The 12,941-nt window shown below is 43.3% G+C and overlaps 1 protein-coding gene across 3 annotated transcripts in view; it reads left to right on the forward strand.

Annotated features, from left to right (window-relative positions):
• Nucleotides 1-12,941, forward strand: part of LOC126336125 (protein-tyrosine sulfotransferase-like) — an 859,377-nt gene that overhangs the window by 1,005 nt on the left and 845,431 nt on the right. The window lies entirely within an intron of this gene.

Here is a 12,941-nt window from a genome sequence, read left to right on the forward strand (position 1 = left end):
AATTAAAGATATTGCAAGACAGACGCAGCAGTGCCTTTGATTCCTCGGACCACTGATTTATTGCCATCATTCTTATCAGAAGTTCACTCGATAAAAATTGTGCCTCATGGGCTATACCGAAGTTCGCTACATTGCGAAAGAAACGGAATATTTTGTAGCTTGACCCTCTAGCAGTCTGAGTCATGCAAGACATTGGAAAAAAAGAGGCCAACGGCGTTAACTTCATTTTTTCCCGAGAGTCGCTTGGATGTTGCTTGGATCAACCTTACCAGAGATTAATACGCCGTTGAGACAGTGGGCTAGCATTATTAAAGATTCGTAGGTGGGTGCCACATTTGAGTTTTCCCCGACACTTTCATTTTTTTTTTAAATTGTGCGGCAATTTTCGGCCAAGAGTACATGGTTGCTGTGTAGCATCTTTTTATCCACTAATTCGTACAATGCTGCGAAGAAGGGCCTAACGTAGAACCAGTCGCGTTGTACATAAAAACCACAGCGGCGGAAATCGTTATTGCTAGAAATTTGACCATATCAGAACTACACATATCGTGTATTGAATGTTGAATTTTGAATCGAAGAATGAAATTTAAAATTTGTAAAGGATTGCCTAATAGACTACACTCATTATCAGATGAAATGACGATCATTAAATTACCACATGTAAATAAATTATTTAAAACGACGACCGACAACTAAACGCTTGTAATGCTACATTCATTCTAGTTTACGATTCGACGCTTCGTTTCCCGAGACAACGAATTTGTTATCTATGGTTCAGAACTAAATTATCATCTATGACTTAAATGTGACGTCATTGGTCGCTCACTCTGGTCAAAGCCGACGAGTTGTATCTCATTCTTCAGTATGCCTGCGTGTCGTATACTGGACTTTGCATTGTGAATCAAAGAAAACTTTATGAAAATTTGTGTCATAATAGGTTTTCAGTGGCGTGGAAAAGGTACACGATTGTTCTAACTTAGCTAAAATGTGGTATCGCGCTTTATATGAAAAATGTAAAAGTTTTGCGTCACGACTAGAGCTACTTATAAAAGATCTTGGACCAACAGTGCGCTTGATTTTAAAACTGATCAGTTTTTAGAACCGACCAACGGAGAACACACAACGTGTGCAATGAGATGCAAACATGGGCCACGCGTACGGAGTACTGTCAAATGACACTAAAAAAGAAAAGGGTGAGAGGTAAATGCTCCAAAGAGATCGACTGTCTCTCAAAATTTACAATAACAAGACGTTGAATCAAGGTTGTGGATTACTTGCAGGCCGCTACTGAAGACACGTCAAATGTACGATAGATATACTACGGCACGTACTGAGGCATGCTTAATCGGATAGTAATACTGTTACGGAATAGGCCCTCCTAGTCAGGACTTATAAAAGCGCTTTACAGCTTTTTAACAAGTCAAAGAGCCCTGACTGTTCCGTTGCGGATTCTCTCTCAGCGCCCATGGAACAATGATGATCGCTACGAATTTTATGACTCGTATCCTGCGCTTTGAAACTTCCTAACTGGACTTTTCGCAGTCACTGCTCTTACCAGCCGTGCTCCTACGGAGTGAGCGTTCCAAGCACGACTGGCGACCTGCTCTCAACAGCTTCAGTTCCTTCAGTAGCTCTGTCCAAAGGAAGCGTGTGGACTCGGTCCCGGCCAGCCACACAGATTAAATCTGCATGGAAGTTCCATGTATGTAAATCTGTTTGAATATTAGTGGAGGCCATAAGGTAGCTGTGAGCACATGGAACCTTTTTTCGATTGTAAAGCAGATATTCATTACATTTGTATGCTTTATTAAAATTTTCACTTCATATGGTGACAGACGAATGTCGTCAGTTCTGCGTTACGTATTAAATATCCAGTTGGGATAAAACCGCTAGCCACCAAAATAAATACAACAACAACGAAACCCCCAAAATGGATGATTTCTTGCTTATTTTCGACATTTTGTCACTTGCATATTCTATGACGACTCTCAGAAACATATTCAGAAATCCCGCGCCATAGCACTATAATTACATCGTTGAGTGATACTAATTTTTTTGTTTTACTGGTGTACAACTTCCCCTTGAGGAATCATAACTGGAACAAGTTAATCTGTCGTGCAGGGAAGTTAATGTAGCCTTGGCAGATATGTGGGCACTTAACATCCGACATGTTTCTGCGATGGTATTCTAGAGCCGGCCGCGTTGGCAGAACGGTTCTAGGCGCTTCAGCCTGGAACCGCGTGACCGCTACGTCGCAAGTTCGAATCCTGCCTCGGGCATGACTGTGTGTGATGTCCTTAGGTTAGTTAGGCTTACGTAGTTCTAAGTTCTAGGGGACTGATGACCTCAGATGTTAAGTCCCATAGTGCTCAGAGCCATTTGAACAATTTTGGTATTCTAGACGTATTTGTGGGGGAGGGGGAGATGTAGCATGACTATTTACTATAAAATTAACTCTTAAAATTGGCAGATAATGTCATGACTGAACAATCATTTTTCCGGACTGTTGTTTCCATGTGCACTGTTCGTGGATGTACACTCGGAATCGAATGTTATGTTTTTCTACAACCTCGGGTCACATGAGGATACCATGTGTTTTTTCATCCTCTGCCTCGATTGTCTAATTTGCAAACTAGTCTCTACTCTATATCTGACGACATAAGCTTATACGCCACTGAAGCACAGAAGGCAACGACTGGCTCTTCTCGTTAATTTATTCGTCCATAGAGTTAAAGCGATTCTTACGACTTAAAAATTTGCTAGAAAAGCGAATGCTGCGGGTTCAACTCTCGCCCAGGGCGTCAGCGAATGTCGTAAATGTGCTGTCACCAAATGTTACTGGGTGCCCATACCAACGCTGAATGATAGAAATAACTACATACAGGATAATTCATTTAAAACTTGTACCCTTCTACTTCGTGAACCGTTCAAGATATCGAAATGAGGATTACAGCATATGATAGTTCGGGGGGGGGGGGGGGGCATCTACTTATGTTCCATGTTTTGTTTAATTAACAACTCTTGAATCAACAGAGATATTGAAAGGAGAATCTTTTTTAAACTGAAATACATGCTTTTAACAGCATTCGAAAGCTCGTAAAAAGACAGGTACAGTGATACAACCGTTATTCATCTACATCTACATGGATATTCTGCAAATCACATTTAAGTGCTTGGCAGAGAGTTCATTGAACCACCTTCACAATTCTCTATAATTCTAATCTCGTATAGCCCGCGGGAAGAATGAACACCTACATCTTTCCGTACGACCTCTGATTTCCCTTATTTTATCTTGGTGATCGTTCCTCCCTATGTAGGTCGGTGTCAACCAAATATTTTCACATTCGGAGGAGAAAGTTGGTGATTGGAATTTCGTGAGAAGATTCCGTCGCAACGAAACACGCCTTTCTTGTAATGATGTCCATCCCAAATCCTGTATCATTTCTGTGACACTGTCTCCCACATTTCGCTATAATACAAAACGTGCTGCCTTTCTTTGAACTTTTTCCATGTACTCCGTCAGTCCTATCTGGTAAGGATCCCACACCGCGCAGCTGTTTTCTAAAAGAGGACGGACAAGCGTAGTGTAGGCAGTCTCCTTACTATATTTATTACATTTTCTAAGTGTCCTGCCAATAAAGCGCAGTCTTTGGTTAGCCTTCCACACAGCATTTTCTATGTCCTCCTTCCAGTTTAAGTTGTTCGTAATTGTAATACCTAGGTATTTAGTTTATTTAGTTGAATTTACGGCTTTTAGATTAGACTGATTTATCGTGTAACCGAAGCTTGAGTTCCTCTTAGCACTCATGTGGATGACCTCACATTTTTCGTTATTTAGGGTCAACTGCCACTTTTCGCACCATTCCGATATTTCTTATAAATCGTCTTGCTGTTTGTTTTGGTCTTCTGATGACTTTATTAGTCGATAAACGACTGCAAACAACCGAAGACGCGTGCTTAGTTGTCTCCAAAATTGTTGATATAGATAAGGAACAGCAAAGGGTCTATAACACTACCTTGGGGGACTCCAGAAATCACTTCTGTTTTACTCGATGACTTTCCATCAGTTACTACGAACTGTGATCTCTCTGACAGGAAATCACATATCCAGTCACATAACTGAGACGATATTCCATAAGGACGCAGTTTCACTACGAGCCGCGTGTGTGGTTCAGTGTCAAAAGCCTTCCGGAAATCCAGAAATACGGAATCGATCTGAAATCCCTTGTCAATAGCATTCAACACTTCATGTGAATAAAGAGCTAGTTGTGTTTCACAGGAACGATGTTTTCTAAACCCATGTTGACTGTGTGTCAATAGACCGTTTTCTTCGAGGTAATTCATAATGTTCGAACACAATATATGTTCTAAAATCCTGCTTAATATCAACGTTATTGTTGACGTTCGAGGAATGAACTACAATTGAAAGACAATGCGGCCGAAACGCCTATTGCTGTATAAAAACCACAAAGCTGCGCTCTCGTACCAGGTTTCGTCGGTGTACAGAGAAGAAAACAGGCATTTGAGTCGTCATTAGAGAATTGTTTCAAATCTGTACGTATTAGTCGGCCACAGTATTATTGCTCGTGGGAATGAGGGCACTTAAGTTGGTTTATCGAGAGTTTTTATGATGGTACTTCACTAGGACACGCTGAACCAGCTGATAGTATATGCACAAATTTTATAGACACTCCATGCGTTTTCCTTAGTCGCCACTACCTGTTTACCGCAAGGTCACCGATAACGGTCACGGGAAGCCAAGTAAATAATACCGTGGTTGTGTAGTGCTGTAGATTAAATGAACAGCTTTTGTGGAAACAAACACTCAAACGACGGAACATGGAAGAGAGCCCCGCTTGGCAATGTTAACGCTGCGATAACCTATTCCGGCCGCCTTGTCTTAAACTTTAGAAAAGTTTTCGGTTATTTCAGTCAAAAGTTTCAAGGCCAAAATTAACAATCGTTATATCTCTGTATTCGTATCTTCAACGGCTTTCGAAAGCCTTTAAAAATCATTCAGTTTTAGAAAAAAAACATATTTACTTAAATTTCTTGGTTGACGCAAAAGCGAAGTGAACTAAATACACAATAAAATCCTGAGCCCCCGGCGCTCTGTCATATGCCGAAAGCCTCGTTTCTGTATTCTGAACGGTTCACGATATAAAAGGGGTGCAATTTGTAGATGATGAGACGAAACATTAGGACCACTGCCAGGTGGAATGCTGCGTATTGGCTTTGCGGGCACGTGACGCAGAAAGGAAAATACTGAAGCGGAGCAGAGACAAATGGGTGAATCATTCTAGCCGCGATACGGACCGCAAATTGAGAAATCCACTGACGCAAGCGATTTGTGTTGTTACTCGGCGCCCGGGAAAGAGCATCTCGGAAACGCAAAGCTGGTTGTCTGTTCGCGTGCTGCTGTCGTGAACATCTATGGAAAATGGCTGAAGGGCGGGGAAACCACCAGTAGGCGACAGGAATAGCGGTTATCGCTGAAATAACCGGTTCTCCGTTTTATCAACTCCAGTTTAACCAGACTATTAAAACCGCTCAGAATATCCGGTTTCTGAAATAACCGATTTTCGGTTGTTTTATTCTGATTACTTCCTGTAATAAACGTAGAAATCGAACAGAGACTGAAAAATTTGACTCCCTCAGTTTCAAGATGCATAGAATCAAAATATTAATTTAAATAGGCAAATAAAAGGAAACTTAGTCCGTCCACCGTTAACTGCTTTCCTCGAAAAGTGATAAATGGTTGAATACCACAAAAAAATCACTAGTATTCTCCTACAGACTGTAATTATTTGAAACTATTGCAATCGGGGATCATAACACTGTTTGAGCTTTACGAATAGTCTGCTAAAGGGTGAAAATTGACGCTGAATTTGTCTGTTTTCAAGAGCCATAAGCAGATAAAGGCATATTATATAGACACAGGCAACAGATCAGCTGCTTTCTATTTTTATTTTAAACCGTGAGTGAACTGTTAATTTTTACGTTTTCTCCTTATATTAATTTTTACGTTTTCTCCTTATATTCATTTTTACGTTTTCTCCTTATATTCATTTTTACGTTTTCTCCTTATACAATGTCACTAGTTGGTTGTCTCCACGCGTTTTTAATCTTTAACATCTACATCTACATACATATACATACTCCGCTAGCCACCAAGCGATGTGTGGCAGAGGGCACAATTCGCGCCAAAGTCATATTTCTCCCCCCTCTCTTTCACTCGCGGATCGCGCGAGAGAAAAAAAGTGTGTCTGAACGCCTCAGTACGAGATCTAATTTCCCATATCTTTGAATGGTGATCATTGCGCGATTTTAAAGTTGGTGCTAATAATATATGCTCTACATCCTGTGCGAAGATCGAATTTCGGAATTTAGTGAACAGCCTCTTCCGTTAGCGCGTCGTCTATCTGCAAGTGTGTCCCATTTCATACTTTCTATGAGATTTGTAACGCTCTCGCGATGGCTAGATGTACCAGTCACGAATCTTGCCGCTCTTCTTTGGACCTTCTCAATCCTTTGAATCAGACCCAACTGGTAAGGGTCCCATATAGATGAACAATACTCTGACTGGACGAACTAACGTATTGTAAGCAATTGAATCACTGTTCTTCATTGATACCGCAAAATTATTCTAGGGATGATGCCATTCTATAATACAACTGATGTCCGACGACGACAATGAGAGAGACCCATATACACCAGACGGGGCATGTCTTACACATTGCATGTACACACATACCACATAATAGACCACGCCACTTGGTAAGAGCTACTGTATTGGTGCTGAAGGGTTCTCGGGCTTCCAGCCGGGTGGCGAACATGACGAGTGTGTCACTCGTCGAAACGTCGCAGTTTGAAGACACCGCCACCCGGCTGGAAGCCCGAGACCTCTTCGCCAGCTGTATACGCCGGGAAAGCATACATTCACACTTAGCTACTGTATTGTCTCAGTAATGCAGTACAAACTCTGTATGCCATGAGTTCACTGTCCGCCCCCGGTAGCTGAGTGGTCAGCGTGACAGACTGTCAATCCTAAAGGGCCCGGGTTCGATTCCCGGCTGGGTCGGAGATTTTCTCCGCTCAGGGACTGGGTGTTGTGTTGTCCTAATCATCATCATTTCATCCCCATCGACGCGCAGGTCGCCGAAGTGGCGTCAAATCGAAAGACCTGCACAAGGCGAACGGTCTACCCGACGGGAGGCCCTAGTCACACGACATTTCATTTCATGAGTTCACTGCTCATTTATGTCGGAATTGTTATTAAAATAGCGCTGTTCGGTTTTCCCAGTTCCTGTTATAAGGCAGTTTTCAAAGCAATGCAAAATGTACGAATAAATGGTACACGTTCTTTAAAAAAAATTTATTTGGAAACTAAAAAATTAGTACTGCTGCAATGGCCGATTGATGTTTCAGTTTTTATACCCTCTTATTTGTCAAAAATTTAAAACCAAACCTGTTATAACAGAGAACAAACAAATACAGCGGTTATACAGAACTAAAACACCGGTATCGGTTTTAACCGTTCGGTTTTTCCCATCCCTAGCTAGGCGATAAGATGTTGGGTGTCCACGCCTCATCACAGAACCTGGGGATAGGAGAGTTGCACACTTCCTGAAGCCGGATAGACGATCTGTTGCAGATCTGGCGACAGAGAATAGTAACGGGGCAGCCACAAGTGTTTAGGAGCGCACCGTTCAGTGCACAGTGAACGATCCCTTAGTGTTCCTACCGAGCGAGGTGGCGCAGCGGTAGCACACTGGACTCGCATTCGGGAGGACGACGGTTCAATCCCGTCTCCGGCCATCCTGATTTAGGTTTTCCGTAATTTCCCTAAATCGTTTCATGAAAATGCCGGGATGGTTCCTTTGAAAGGGCACGGCCGATTTCCTTCCCAATCCTTCCCTAACCCGAGCTTGCGCTCCGTCTCTAATGCGCTCTCGTTGTCGACGGGACGTTAATCGCTAACCTAACCTAACCTTAGTGTTCCCATGCCGACCCACCGAAATCGTCAATTACGATTGCAGTAGACACGGGGATTGGACCGTTGATCAATGGAAATGTGTGGTTTGAGGAGCATGATAGTGAGCTCCGAATTCGTAGAATCTGAACCCGATGACACACATCTGCGACCTCTGGCCCATTTATTCACCGGAATTGGGTGACTTGTAGTTACACTTACTAGAATCACTAGTGATTCTCAAACAGAAAGAGGTTCCTACTCAATGGTCTGAAGATGACCACAGCAGTGGTCGAAACCGGTCACCTTGATAAATAAATCGTGATAAAGACTGTTTTTAATAGTAAATAAAATGTACTAAATTTGATGTAGAAGTTATCTGTCCTGGCGTATGTCATTTGCGGATTTTACGAACTAAATTTACACGCACTGACGGATTTTCAGATATCTTACATTCGTACTTTGCATATGAATATCGCCTTACTTGTACAAGAACAGCAGACGCCACATTCGCTCTTATGATGCGGGCGTAATATTGTGATTTGGCAGTTTACTTTTAGTTGGACAGATAAAAAGAAATGGCAAACGGAATCCGAGAGCATCTAATGAGGATTGTTATCGTCCTTTCAGTGATGCCATAACTTTAATACCTTTGAAATTGATTTGATTTACATACTGTTATTGTGCAGTTGAAACATCAGGTTGGCAGCGTTTGTGTTTAGATTAATTACATCTGTGCGTGTTGAAAGAAATACAATGCAAATGCAATTAATTTCAGAGGGCACATATTGCGTTGTGATGAGTAAACAAAAATATGCTTTTTAATGAATAAGAGAAAATATGCCTGACTCAGTGATTCAACAAACGTTGTTGCGGAACTGACGTCCTTGCCGCAGTGTATTATTAAAAACTGGAGTAAAAGGTGGCAGATTTTACTTGTCTTTTGTAATTTTTGTAGATGGAAGAAAGAGGCAAAATGTGACCAATATCACACTTCCCACCTCCTCCCCCGTGACTGCAAGGAAACTGTTCCGTTTAGTCAGACAGTTTACAGTAAAATAATTTTTTTCGTTTTTACGTATTTTGCTACTGTTTAGTAGCTGTCTTGAGTACGTGTTGTTGGGTTAGCGACGAAACTGGAAAAATGTCCAACGCCTTTTTAAGGCACTAAGATATTCTTTATAACGCTGACGAGATACAAGGTGAAATCTTCTAGGCTGTTAAGCCGCGTATGTTCCTCTCCAATTTGTTCTACACGATCGACGTTTCGGCCCATCTGCCGCGATCTTCCTCAGGTGCTCGTGTTTGTCTGAACCATGGTGCTATATATATATCTCCACACGCATCAAGTCCCTTTGAATATACACTCCTGGGAATTGAAATAAGAACACCGTGAATTCATTGTTCCAGGAAGAGGAAACTTTATTGACACATTCCTGGGGTCAGATACATCACATGATCACACTGACAGAACCACAGGCACATAGACACAGGCAACAGAGCATGCACAATGTCGGCACTAGTACAGTGTATATCCACCTTTCGCAGCAATGCAGGCTGCTATTCTCCCATGGAGACGATGGTAGAGATGCTGGATGTAGTCCTGTGGAACGGCTTGCCATGCCATTTCCACCTGGCGCCTCAGTTGGACCAGCGCTCTTGCTGGACGTGCAGACCGCGTGAGACGACGCTTCACCCAGTCCCAAACATGCTCAATGGGGGACAGATCCGGAGATCTTGCTGGCCAGGGTAGTTGACTTACACCTTCTAGAGCGGGTAGTTGACTTACACCTTCTAGAGCACGTTGGGTGGCACGGGATACATGCGGACGTGCATTGTCCTGTTGGAACAGCAACTTGCCTTGCCGGTCTAGGAATGGTAGAACGATGGGTTCGATGACGGTTTGGATGTACCGTGCACTATTCAGTGTCCCCTCGACGATCACCAGAGGTGTACGGCCAGTGTAGGAGATCGCTCCCCACACCATGATGCCGGGTGTTGGCCCTGTGTGCCTCGGTCGTATGCAGTCCTGATTGTGGCGCTCACCTGCACGGCGCCAAACACGCATACGACCATCATTGGTACCAAGGCAGCAGCGACTCTCATCGCTGAAGACAACACGTCTCCATTCGTCCCTCCATTCACGCCTGTCGCGACACCACTGGAAGCGGGCTGCACGATGTTGGGGCGTGAGCGGAAGACGGCCTAACGGTGTGCGGGACCGTAGCCCAGCTTCATGGAGACGGTTGCGAATGGTCCTTGCCGATACCCCAGGAGCAACAGTGTCCCTAATTTGCTGGGAAGTGGCGGTGCGGTCCCCTACGGCACTGCGTAGGATCCTACGGTCTTGGCGTACATCCGTGCGTCGCTGCGGTCCGGTGCCAGGTCGACGGGCACGTGCACCTTCCGCCGACCACTGGCGACAACATGGATGTACTGTGGAGACCTCACGCCCCACGTGTTGAGCAATTCGGCGGTACGTCCACCCGGCCTCCCGCATGCCCACTATGAGCCCTCGCTCAAAGTCCGTCAACTGCACGTACGGTTCACGTCCACGCTGTCGCGGCATGCTACCAGTGTTAAAGACTGCGATGGAGCTCCGTACGCCACGGCAAACTGGCTGACACTGACGGCGGCGGTGCACAAATGCTGCGCAGCTAGCGCCATTCGACGGCCAACACCGCGGTTCCTGGTGTGTCCGCTGTGGCGTGCGTGTGATCATTGCTTGACAGCCTTCTCGCAGTGTCCGGAGCAAGTATGGTGGGTCTGACACACCGGTGTCAGTGTGTTCTTTTTTCCATTTCCAGGAGTGTAAAATAAATGGAATAAAACCACGAACACCAGAAGTTTCTAAAGACCATCACAGAGAGAGAGTTGAAACGTTATTGGTGTAGAAGAAAATCAAGAGGAACATGATGCGCCTAACAACATAGATTTTAACTTCAGTGACTACGGCCACAAATGTCTGCAGGCTTATATTGATAAGATACTTGCGAAGAAGTAATAAAAAGGCGAGTTAAGGAAACCCTTCGAACTTGAGTGCATTATTTCATAACAGTACTCCGTATTACACTGTAGTTTTACTAGCTCCAGACTTGTAGTGCAGTAACACAGATTTAGTGTTTGTGCTTAACGAGAGTATAGAAGCCGTAACAATAGATTAGTGTAGTTTTCGGTATTAAGCGCCACGGTCTCCGAGAGAAGCGACCGACTTAAAACACTGCAAGAAAAAATGCTTCAAGAAGTTCATTTATCAGAGTGAAATTTGAAGGCTGAGTGAGCGAATGTGTATTTGTTCCCTTTAATTTATATTTGATTCAAAATATTTATACTTTATTGGGGAAAGAAAGGAATAATGTAATTTTAATGTGACCCCTCGACAAGAGCTCGTTAGCACAAGTACAAGCATGGGGTACGAAATCGGCCGTGTCCTTTTTTTATTTTGTTTTAAAGGTACTATCCAGGCATTCAGTTTAAACAATTGATGGGGTAGCGCCATTTGAACGTAAGAAAAATAGGCGATTTTCGTGATTTTTGCCAGTAAAATGAAAAAAAGCACTCCGTCTTCAGGCCACGAGTGGCCTCCCGGACCATCCGACCTCCGTGTCATCCTCGGTGGAGGATGCGTATAGGAGGGGTGTGGAGTCAGCACACCGCTCTCCCGGTCGTTGTGATGGTATTCTTCACTGAAGCCGCTACTATTCGGTGGAGTAGCTCCTTAATTAGCATCACGAGGCTGAGTGCACCCCGAAAAATGGCAACAGCACATGGAGGCCTAGATGGTCACCCATCCAACTGCTGATCACGCCCGATAGCGCTTAACTTCGGTGATCTCACGGGAACCGGCGTATCCACTGCGGCAAGGCTGTATCCCCAATAAAATGAAAAGTAATCCTAAATCCGATAATATAGTTTCATTCCTTATACTTTTGCCTCTAAGAAATATTTTTTGTGTCCTCATCGGATACTATCTGTAACCGTTGCACCAGGTGGAAGGATACCTTGCAGCCGGATCATTGATATCGGCGGGAATTCTCGATGCTTACCTGTTGGACCTGAAACAAAATAATTTTGTGAAAGTCTTTTAAATATATTTTCTATTGGCATACATAGGATAACAGAAAACTGTTAAGTTCCAACGAAATGGTGAAGTATTAAAACATATGTCATTTTTCCTCTTTAAAGTAAGTACCACCATTAGACTGTTGTTTATTTTCAGTGTTACATTAACACTTACACGATCATGATTTCGGCTTATGCCATCTTAGTCACTGTATAACACTTAAACACTTTATAATGACAGTTCTAAGCCGAAATCATGATCGTGTAAGTGTTAATGTAACACTGCAAATAAACAACAGTCTAATGCCGGTACTGACTTTAAAGAAATATATTATGACTGTGGCCCTGCATTATGAAAAAAAGTCATTTTTCTCGTCTACAAAATCGAGTCGCAACCGTGTACAAAAAAAAAAAAAAATTGAAGATACCGCGAAACGGTTACTAAGGGGATGGAAAATTAGATTTAGAATACAGGCGTCAAATTCGATCAAAATCGTCGGTACCGTTCTCAAGTTGTGTTTAACGCTAGTTTGAAAAATACAGTTTCGAGGAAGAGGCGTTTAAAGCTTTGGGTTATATTCTTTTTGTAGTTAAGCTAAACATATCTGTAGGTCAGTGATCCCTGGGGCGCACAGCAATCTCTCCAGATCCAAATTGAGGCCCTCCTTCATCTTCTTCATGGCCGTGGTGGTTTTGCACACCTCATTGGAAGCTTCTGTCATTCGCTGCTCTGCTCCCTCGATGCGTTTTTCGTCAGCTTTTTATGTAGAAGCTGTAACAGGCTGGTCCGATCTCAAGTTCGATCACGTGTCCGTAATACGTGTTAGGCCGTTGTTGAAATTACAGGTCGTCTATTTTTTGCTCGCTGTGAATAGTTTTCAGAGAAACTTTTCAACATATCACCTTG

The sequence above is a fragment of the Schistocerca gregaria genome, chromosome 1 (genome assembly GCF_023897955.1).
Source record: "Schistocerca gregaria isolate iqSchGreg1 chromosome 1, iqSchGreg1.2, whole genome shotgun sequence".
NCBI classification, from domain to species: domain Eukaryota; kingdom Metazoa; phylum Arthropoda; class Insecta; order Orthoptera; family Acrididae; genus Schistocerca; species Schistocerca gregaria.